Raw genomic sequence first — 11,105 nt, forward strand, 5'->3', positions numbered from 1 at the left:
TCGTTTTGCTTTTGAAACAGGGTCTCACTCTGTAGACCTGGTTGACCTCAAGCTCACAGAGATCCTCCTGCCTCTGCTTCCAAGTACACCACCAAGCCTGACCTGTTAAGATAGTTTCAATCCTCCATTTCCTTTCCTGATACCCCACAAACATCTACAGCACATAGCGGTGTTTTGCGAGGCTGAGCTGGCAATGCACCATGAATAGCAATGGCGGCTTGCTCCTTCTGCTTTCCCTGCTGTGATTAAAAGTAAACTCGTGTCCCCTAGAGGGCAAGTGACTAATGACACCACAAAGAAAATTAAAGCTGTAAATAACTGTCCCACTGTCCAAACGCCTGAGTATTCCCTGGCAACTGAAAGACAACAGGATCCAATAGGGAAAAATGGGAAGGAGTCCAGATTCCCATTCTCCGTTATAAACTGAGAATATCAACACAGCCAGCTAGCCCCATTATAGTTAGGACAAAACGCTGAGTGAGCCATGGGAACCTCACTATGGCTGTTGGGGGTGTTGCCTGGAGATCATACCTAGGGTGCTATGAACAAACCCAGCTTGATGGTACCACAGAAAATGAGGATCTGATCTTTTCATTATCTTTGTGTGTGTGTTTGCATATCTCTATATGATATTTATACACACACACACAGAGTGTGTGTGAGTGTGCGTGTGTAAGAGCAGTGCCCACAGATCCCAGAAGAGGGCATCCGATCCGTTAGAGCTGCTGTTAAAGGTGGATGTGAGTTGTTGAGAACCAAAACTTAAGTTCTCTGGAAGGGTAGTGGGTGCTCTTAACTGCTGAGTGTGTCTCCTGTGAGTGACGGTCATCTGTCCCCCACACGGAGTCTGCCCAGTCACACACTGAGTGGCTGGAGATGGTGTCCGCACACAGCTCATGCCACTCTGTTTGCCTGGAAAGTGAAGGCAAACCTTGTTTTTCAGATGGTGGTGAATGCTTTAAAAATCACAGCAGGGCTGGCAGGATGGCTCAGTAGGTAAAGGCACTTGCCACAAAGCCTTAAGGCCCGAGTTTGGTTCCTGAACCCTACATGATGAATGTAGGTAACTTACTCCTGGAAGTTGTCCTACAACAATTCCACAATTGTACCACAGCACATTCTGGCCCTCCGTCCAACACTCACAGAATAAATGAGAAAAGCTTTTTAAAAAATATTCCACACTAAGTATCCATCTTTCCTCTCCATAGGAGATATAAATATGAGCATGAAGTTTCATGGTTGGGATACATGGTTAATTAGGCGGGGGGTTTCTCACAGTTCCTGACTGAGAGACCCACAGGGGATCTTCGGTCTCTATGATTCCACACCCTCCACACTGATGAATGGCCAGGAACATTGGTGCTGTGGGGAAGGCAGTGCCAGCGAGCCAGCTGGTTACATCTTGGAGGCTGCCAGGAAGCAGAGGGCTTTAGGTGGAACTGGGGACTGGCTGTGACTGTGGCTGCTCCTTGGCTCTGGCCATGCAGGCACATCCACAGCACCATCTGAAGACCAACGGCTGCTCCTGTGGGGACCTTTCACACTCAAACCCTGGGGGACATTTCACACACTAATCCCCAGTCGCTGAGTTGAGGAATGGACTCGGAATAGCGTGTGGCACAAGTGTTACCCACATTCCCAAGGGGCAGGGGAATTAAATCTGTGTGGTGTTTCCTCAACGTCTTCCTCTACAAAAGTTGCTGAAGGGAGCTCTGGCTGCTGCAGTGGTCTGCACGCTTAGCACAGGAAGCTTCTGTACCTGGAGGTGAGCGGTCACAGCCATATGGGGGTTCACCGATTTTTATTTCACACATGAACGATTGGTTTTCATTCTGATGTACTGTGACAAGGCCTGAGAATCACGACCCCTCGCAAAGCCTCAGCCCCACCCTGACTTCCCTGGCCTGCCTACAAAATTAGCACTTACCTGTGTCCAGCTCCCAGGGAGCAGATGTTAGAGTGAAGCAAACAAACAATTTACCCTAATTAGCACCTGATGAGCAACTGAGGGAAAAGGGTAACTAGGCTCCTGTCAACCCTCTCAGCAAGTGCCGAGTCACCAGCAGGCAGGAGTGCAGGAGTGCAGGAGTGCAGGTGCGCACACGCACAGACACACCAGACACACACACACACACACACACACACACAGAGGCATGTACACATACACAGACACAGACACACATACACACACACAGAGGCATGTACACATACATGCTCATGCATGCATGCATATGTGTGTACACATACACACAGGGACGTACACATGCATGCTCATACATGCATGCACACATATACACACACAGGCATGTACACATACATGCTCATGCATGCATGCACACGTGTACACACTCATACACACACACACACACACACTGCTCTCCTATGAGGAAAGGCCATAAATCTCACTATTTCTGTCAGCACTTTAAGCATTCCACGTTCTGAGGAAACTGATGCTCTAAATGCCCTGTTTTCTCCTCTCTCCCCTTTCTGATCACAAACTGAGGTGTCTGCATTTTGCTGGCTCGGCGATTCTGCTTGGTTTAAAGTTGTTGTGAGCACCTATCAGAGAATAAAAACATTATCAAGGGAAGAACTAAAAGGGTTTCTCTAGGGGAGAAAGAGGGAAAGAGGAAGAGAAAGTCTTGCTTTATCACAAAAACTCCCAGCTGAGACCCTGCCCTACGCTGTGCTTCCTGTTACGCCAGCATGGAGTCCACAGTGGTTTTGGAAGACTTCTTTCTGAGGAACGAAACCCTCTGATAAGACCAGCTTCAAGGTGATGGGAACCAGGTGAGCACATCGACTCTGATCAGTAACTGCAGTTTCTAGAAAATTTAGTTCTGTGTCACACTGAAACCCAGGAGCCCACAGGTAGGGCAGCATTTTCCTCTCTGTCAGAGAGATGGATTTATTTCTTGTTCTGATCCAATTTCAAATGTACAGCCATAGTTTGGATCCATAGGAGAGAAAAAATTCAAGAGCATCCAGTCTAAGACAGGCCTGTCTTAGATGCAGAGGGCTGCAGAATCTCAGGGTCCCTGAGGAAGGTGCTTTACGACGTCTCCAGGAACCTCGCAGTTCTGACTCTGCGGCATGATGACCCAAACCACTCTGAAAACACCTTATAAAACAGAGAGCATCTCTCTCCTCCCTCTCTCTCTCTCTCTCCTCCCTCCACCCCCACCCCCTCTCTCTGTAACCATGCCTGGCCTGGCACTCTCTATGCAGGCTAGACCTCAAACTCACAAGAGACTCACCTGCCCCTGTCTCCCCACTGCTGGGATTAAAGCATGGGCCCTCACACCTGGGCTGGAAACCCGTTTTATACAGAAGTCACTATTAAAAAAGTGACTCAGCCTCTACCTCCCACGTGCTGGGATCGAAGGCATGTGCTACCCCTGCCACCACACGGCTATGGAAAAGTCTTAAATAGTGGTCCAATCACAGACTGTGGGCAGGCATGTTGGAGAATGAGGGTGGGTAGAGGCAAATCAGTCAATGGAGTTGCTATAAGGCACCACAAAGCACATTTCAAAAGTTTATGTGCACGTGTGTGGGGTGTGGGATACAAACATTCCAGAGTGAGGTCAGAGGGAGAGTTTGGGGAGCTCAGCTCAGGACACCAGGTGTGTACATCAAGCAAGTTATCCACTGAGCCCTTGTGTAAAACTTGAAGGAGCAGACACTGTCCTTGGTTTTTTAATGTTCTTGGGCCTCTGCCAGTTACCAGTCATTGTATCTTTGACCCGAGGGCTTTTCCCAGAACTGAAGGACAATCCAGTGACAGACATCACACACTGGAAGCCCCAAAATGGAGCAGTCCTCAGAAGCAGCCCTGAGCCAGTGACCCTCAGAGGTGCCCTAGCTTGCCTTGCGGGGGCAATTCTGAGGCCAGCATTTGCTTGGTTTTCTGGTGTTTCTTTCCCCTAAGAGTAGGCGCTGGTCACTCTGTGGTGGCCAGCTTACTAACGCACTTTCTATAGGCAGGCTGCCTCGCTGGGTCACTTCCGTGTTCTAGCATTAATGCCCACTGGACATTCTGAATAGCCTCCTTGTGCTCCAGTCATATTGTAGTCTGCTGGGGTGGGGGCAGGGTTCAAATCCAAAGAATGAGACCCATTCTGTACCAAGACACCTTTAACCTCAAGTACCATTTCTTTAAAAGAAACTTATGTGTGCTCATGTGTCTGTATGAGTGTGTGTATGCAAATGCGTTGACAATAGGTTCTCAGATACTGAGGTAGTTTAAATGAAAATGGCCCCCATAGACTCAGAGGCATTACTGGAGGTGTGGCCTTCTTGGAGTAGGTATGTCGCAGCGTGGGCTTTCAGATGTTCAAGGCTGGACAAGTGTCACTCTCTCTCTTCCTGCTGCCTGCTAATCCAGATGTAGAAGTCTCAGCTATCTCTCCTGCACCGTGTCAGCCTGCATGCCACTGTGCTTCTCACTGTGACAATAATGAACTGAACCTCTGAACCTATAAATGAAATGTTTTCCTTTGTAAGAGTTGTTGTGGTCATGGTCTCTTCAGAGGAACAGACACCCTGACTAAGGCAGTTTGGGCGAGCTCATGCGTGCTCACACCCATGCTGGAATGCTGACTGGTTTGAACTGACCGGTTTGATGCTGACTTATCACAGTCTCGTTCAAGCAGCCACTGCTGCTATGAGTTCATGAGGGCAGCCATTCTGTCAACTCCAGAAAACACTGTCCTCATACATGCATCCCCGCAAGACCCTACCCTCCCCAACCTCTGACTTACACAATATTTCTGCCACCTCTTCTGTGATGGTCCCTGAGCTTGGGGAAGGGATGTAATGTTTACATTTAGAGTTGAGCACTCCAGTGTCTTACTCTCTGCCCTTCAGCTAGTTGTGAGTTTCTGCTTTAGTTGCGTTCCACTACACAAAGGAACGTCTCTGGTGAGGTCCGAGAGCTACGCTAATCTATGAGAGAAGAGACACAGATTTAGAGGTTGCTTTAATACCTTGTCTATAGCAAAATAATAGTAGTGGGTTCATCCCTGGGCCTAAGAGCTGTGCAGCCATGGGCTCTTGAGTGAACTGACAACAACAGGCCAGCATTTCTCCTGTGGAGCAGGCCTTAAATCCTCCCAGAAAGTCTTTGGTTACTCGCGTAACATCGGTGCCACTACTGTACCTGGGTATAACTTGCCACACTGGTCAACTGTACAATTCACAGGGTTCTCATCTGGTAAGACAATTGGTCCTCAACATCAGTAAGCAAATCTTCTTAATACAGGACCTCCTATCGTCCATGAAGGTGACACTGCATGCTATCCTCTGGATCACAAATGCTTCTGCTGATCCATGTGCAAACTTTCTTGGCACTATTGACGGTAGTGAAGGTTTTAAAAGAGAAATGTCATCCAGTCATAAAGGCATGTCCTCCGAGGAATGTGCCCTGCCTGCTCCCTTCTCTCCTTTTCCTGTCTGGGCCACAAAGAGACTGCCTTTTGTTTCAACACAACTGCCAGCCATGCCGCGTTGTCTCCCCTTAAGACCCGAAAGGAATGGAGTCAGCCAAACGTGGCCAAACTGTAAGCTTTTCCTCTTGACAATCGTCTTAGATACTCTATTATAATAAGGGCTCATTAGTCTATTTATTAACTTTTCCGAATTAGGAACCATGGAGGAAATCCAGATCTGTGGCACCTGCCGTGGCCTGTGACTGTCTCCAGTCTCATGGCACCTGGAAGCTACCATTCTAACTGCCTTCACCTTCAGCTTCACGCCGGACCTTGTGTGGGGTTACAGGTACTCTTCCAGAACACCCAGAGAAAGAGAAGAAACAGCCTCTTTGAAGTCTTGATCCCATAGTGACAATGGCCTGGTATCTTGTTTGGTAAAAACAGTGTCCTCTGGTATATAGGGAAAGACATTTTTTGGAGAACGATCTAAGAGACAACCATTTATAAACATCCAAATGCCCAGAAATGCACATCTGAACACGGGGTCTCTGTTACTCATTTGGGAAGACTTTTGGCCTGAAAGAAAGCAGATTTTTTCTATAAATAGTCACAGAAGCTCGGCCAAGACTTCGCTTTCCCAACTGTAACCCCAGAGTTAGCTCTCCTAAGATTCTGTGATCTACACTGTTCCTGAGGTCACACCAGATAGTAAACATCTGGGTCAACTGAACCAGAGCAATGAGTTCACAGGCTGACTACGGGGCTCAGGAGACAGCTCTGCAGGCTTTGAAGATTGCCTGTTGTCAGAAGACAGGATTATTTCTCCTAGAAGCATCTACGAAACCAGCCCTCTTCTTTAACAGGATTTCCGAAAGTTATCGTCTCCTATAAAATCAAAATCATGTGGGAGTGAAAATCTGTTTTCTTCCAGAAAGTTCCTTCCAACATTTTTTTAAAAAGGTTTTTTTTAAAGAATCTTTTGTTTATTTTTTTAATATGTGTGTGCATTGCAGGCAGCACAGCACAAGAAGGCAAGAACAAAGTCACCCAGGCGCCAAGCAGCTCACTCCGTGTTTTGTTCTCGATCCTGCAAGTGTACATACACTTAGGTAATTGAGATTATGCAGGAGGTGCCAAACTTTAACAATGTACTTGCCCAACCTCGGACTGTAATGGCAGCATCCCGTGCCGATGTGCCAATAAAATACTCAGGCTAAGGTTCTGTCCTGGTGACTTGGTGATTGTTGTGACCCAGGTAGGAGTATGTAGAAGCAGATACAACTTTCCCCATCAAGAAGAAAATCTCTCTCTCTCTCTCTCTCTCTCTCTCTCTCTCTCTCTCTCTCTCTCTCTCTCTCTGTGTGTGTGTGTGTGTATGTGTGTGTGTGTGTGTTTTACACAACCAGGCAAGTACAGTGATGTCCCTTTGTACAGACATTACCTTGAGGGGGCATCAAGTGTAAATAGTGGACATAAACAAACCTTCCTGGTTTGGCAGAAAGGATCTATTTTTATCTTGTTTTTTTGGTTTTTTGGGGGGTTTTTTTTGGAACCAGGGGTGGGGGAAATATATGTTACTCCACCTCATTTGTGAGTCTAGGAAGACTTATTTCCCAAAACTTCCCCTTCCCTCCCCACAAATGTGCTAGGTGAAATTGAATCAGCTCTGCTCTGACAGCTCGGGCACACAACCAAATGACAGTCGGGGGCAAAAAGGGAAAATGAAAGGCTTAGGAAAAGATTTCTGTTAAAATACTAGGGAAAAGACAAAGGTCTATCTCATTGTGCAGGAGTAGAGTGCAGTAGTGACAGGAGCCGTCCACTCACCATCTGGAGGAAGATGCTTGAGTGACAGTTACACAGGGGTGGACTCAGACGCTTGAGTGACAGTTACACAGGGGGTGGACTCAGATGCCTGAGTGACAGTTACACAGGGGATGGACTCAGATGCCTGAGTGACAGTTACACAGGGGATGGACTCAGATGCCTGAGTGACAGTTACACAGGGGATGGACTCAGATGCTTGAGTGACAGTTACACAGGGGGTGGACTCAGATGCTTGAGTGACAGTTACACAGGGGGTGGACTCAGATGCTTGAGTGACAGTTACACAGGGGTGGACTCAGACGCTTGAGTGACAGTTACACAGGGGATGGACTCAGATGCTTGAGTGACAGTTACACAGGGGATGGACTCAGATGCTTGAGTGACAGTTACACAGGGGATGGACTCAGATGCTTGAGTGACAGTTACACAGGGGATGGACTCAGATGCTTGAGTGACAGTTACACAGGGGATGGACTCAGATGCTTGAGTGACAGTTACACAGGGGATGGACTCAGATGCTTGAGTGACAGTTACACAGGGGATGGACTCAGATGCTTGAGTGACAGTTACACAGGGGGGGACTCAGACACTTGGGTGACAGTTTATGCAGGGGGTGGACCTTAGCTTGGCTTGCTGTCCAATGACTCTGTACAGCGCAGCAGACACAGAGTGTTCTCTGATAGGGCGGTGTGGGGATCATGTCCACTCCCTCACTTCAACAGCCATCTCTTGGGAAGGAGTGCATAAAGAAGTCTATGTCTTAAGTTTGGAGCAGAGACTGAAGAAAAGGTCATCCAGCCCATATACATACAGCCACCAAACCCAGACACTATTGCTGATCCCAAGAAGTGCATGCTGACAGGAGCCTGATACAGCTGTCTCCTGAGAGGCTCTGCCAGAGCATGACAAATACAGAGGTGATGCTCTCAGCCAACCATTGAACTGAGAACAGGGTACCCAATGGAGGAGTTAGAGAAGGGATTGAAGGAGCTGAAGGGGTTTGCAACCCCATAAGAACAACAATACCAACCAACCAGAACTCCTGGGGACTAAACCACCATCTTAAGAGTACACATGGATAGACCTGTGGCTCCAGCTGCATATGTAGCCTTGTTGGGCACCAATTGGAGGAGAAGCCCTTGGTTGTCAAGGCTGCACCTTCTCAGTGTAGGGCAATGTCAGGGCGGGAAGGCAGGAAGGGGTAGGTAGGTGAGGGAGTTTATGGACAGGAAATGGGGAAAGGAGATAACATTTGAAATGTAAATAAAAAATATCCAATAAAAAAGTCTATGTCTTCCTGCCCTCCCTTTCTTAATTACCCCCTTCCCTTTATTTCCTTTCCTTCCTTTTTTCCTTCCTCTCTCTTTCCTCTCTCCCTCCCTCTATCCCTCTATTTTCTCTTTCTTTCCTTCCTCCTTTCCTTCCATTATTCTTGTGGCATTGGACAAAGCATAACTGAGCAGGCTCAGAGAAGTCATGTTTCCCTACACTGTCCATGTTTCCAGAAAGGATTAACTGAAGTGGAGAAGGCCTGTCCCCCTCCATGGGGGTGACATAATCTCCTAGACTGGGGTTCCAGGTGAAAAGAGATAAAGTCTGGAAAGATAGCCGAGTGGGTAGAGAGGTAGATCCCAAGGGCTTGCTCGGCAGCCAGTCTAGCCTTTAGTCAAGGCCCAGGTTGACAAAGACCGTGTCTCAAAAAGTAATGGGAAGAGTAATTGAGGAAGACACCGGATGCCAATCTCTGTCCCTCATAAGCAGCCACATGAGCAAAGCACAGCTCCTCACATGTGCACTCGGCACTCACAAGCAGAGGGGGCAGAAAGAGAACCAGCCGAGTGCCAGCATTCACCGCTCCTCAGAAGGAGAGCACAATCTCAGCTCCATGCCCCACCACCATCCCATCCCATCCCTTCCGCAATGGACTGTGACCCCTCAAACCGCAAGCCAGGCTCGACCTTTCCCCCTTAAGTCACCTCTTGTCATGAGTCTGTTCACACAGCATCGAGAAGAGTGACTGGTGCAGTCAACACATTTGCAAAATTCTATTTGCTGAGCATAAACTGAAAACATCCACCCCCCACCCCAAGTGACTGTCTAAGTATTTCTGTGGCTTCCCTCCTCATTCCCCAGTAAATAAACACTTTTAGCTTTATCAGCCTAGTTTTAACTATTAAACAAGCATCAGTCTTTAGGACACGGATCCACTTGTTCTTTAAATGTCTGTTTCTGGACTCCAGGGGTTTTCCTTGTCTATGAGGAGAGGGTTTGGGGGCAGGCACAAGGCTAGCTTTAGAGAGCAGCATTTTTTTTTTTTGTTCTTTTTTTTCGGAGCTGGGGACCGAACCCAGGGCCTTGCGCTTCCTAGGCAAGCGCTCTACCACTGAGCTAAATCCCCAACCCCAGAGAGCAGCATTTTGATTGGCCCCAGCAGGCCTTCTCCCTCATCCCATCCAGACACTGGCTTCTCCTATTCTCCAGCAGTTTGAAGAAGCTGGGTAGAAGCCTCTTTCCTTGAGGGACAACACTATGATGCGTTTCTCTGTGGTTTGCTGTTTCTCTGGCGTACCACCGTCTTCATTATGAGTCACAATGGCCCACGTTGTCTCCTGAGGAGCTTCTTTTGCAGGACTAGACCATGCAAACTTTCAGATCTGGACCACAGAATCTAGACAAATCACTCACTCAGCTCCTACCACCAGAAAATTGGATAATGCATGGAAAACTTCTACAGGAAGTCAGCCTGGGTTTTCCAGGGAAGACCATCTGTACTGTCCCACGGTGGGTGTCCACAGCAGGATGGAGCCACCAGCTCACCCCACCCGTCTGTCTCTGCTGGCTTCACAGTACTTCACTGCGAAGTGCTTTCCTGAAGCCGCTGCTCTTCACAGTAGCAATGGACGCTGAGTGGACCTAAGAGCTCCGAGTCTGGGCCGTTGGCAGAAGAGTTCCGGTACATCTTCCCCTACCCAGCTCTCTGCAGATGCTCTTGGCTGTCACCCCTCCTTGCCTTAGGAGGTGTGAGCTGTCGCTGCAGAAGGAACAAGCTGCTCTCCCAAGGATGACAACTTTAAATCTCGTGGCAGCTTTAAATCTCTCAGATCTTCCATTTCACTCAGGGCCATGCCCTCAGAGGATGTGTGGGGGGAAAGGTGTCTGGTTATAGGGAAATTCTCAATAGTGGCTCTTGTTAGGACACCCTGGAGGGAGGTAGCTGGCGCTCAGCAGGGACAGCAACATTGCCAAATACATACGGTCTGGGTGAGCCCTGAACAGCAGCTTGGCTTCCTTCTGACCCTGACTCCCTGGAATCTTATCAGTGTGGGTATTTCAAGAGAGAATTCACTGAGGAGGTGGGGCCCACACCACTCCCTGGCTGAGGTCTCAGAGTGAACGGAGAGGAGACTCTGCCTGGTCTCTGCTTCCCATTCCGCTGAGACATGGGTTGGGTTTATGGTTATAAAACATGGAGTCTATGTTTAACCTAGGAGTAGGTTAAAGAACGGACGGAGACATTCTGGGCACCTGTCCAGCAGCCCGGTCACCCTCTCTGGTCCCTGTTAGAGTAGCATACATATTTGTAACTTGAGGACTCAAACCCCTCCTAACTCAGCTGCTCCAACATGCAGAATGCATAGCAAAACACACCGTACAGTGTCCTGAGACTCAGGGTCTGCCTCTGTGAGGTCCTGGGACTGGTAGCCCAGTTCCTCTCAGTGTGGCTGCCCTTTTCTTGTTCACTGATGTGTTTCTTATTCCAGTGGAATGTTCTGGAAGCATTCCTCCCTCCTATAACCCTATAACGGTGAAAGACGACCGTGTTCTCTCCACTCTGAACTAAAAAAT

General features: G+C 48.3%; 1 long non-coding RNA gene across 1 annotated transcript; it reads right to left on the reverse strand.

The window, feature by feature from the left end:
- Positions 1–4,975: 4,975 nt before the first annotated feature.
- On the reverse strand, positions 4,976–7,440 carry LOC134486868 (uncharacterized). The gene is made up of 2 exons (XR_015687281.1): positions 7,260–7,440; positions 4,976–6,008 (listed from the first exon to the last, which is right to left on the reverse strand). It is a non-coding gene; the product is annotated as an uncharacterized LOC134486868 (long non-coding RNA).
- Positions 7,441–11,105: the final 3,665 nt, after the last annotated feature.

The sequence above is a fragment of the Rattus norvegicus genome, chromosome 4 (genome assembly GCF_021556685.1).
Source record: "Rattus norvegicus strain SHRSP/BbbUtx chromosome 4, alternate assembly SHRSP_T2T, whole genome shotgun sequence".
NCBI lineage: Eukaryota > Metazoa > Chordata > Mammalia > Rodentia > Muridae > Rattus > Rattus norvegicus.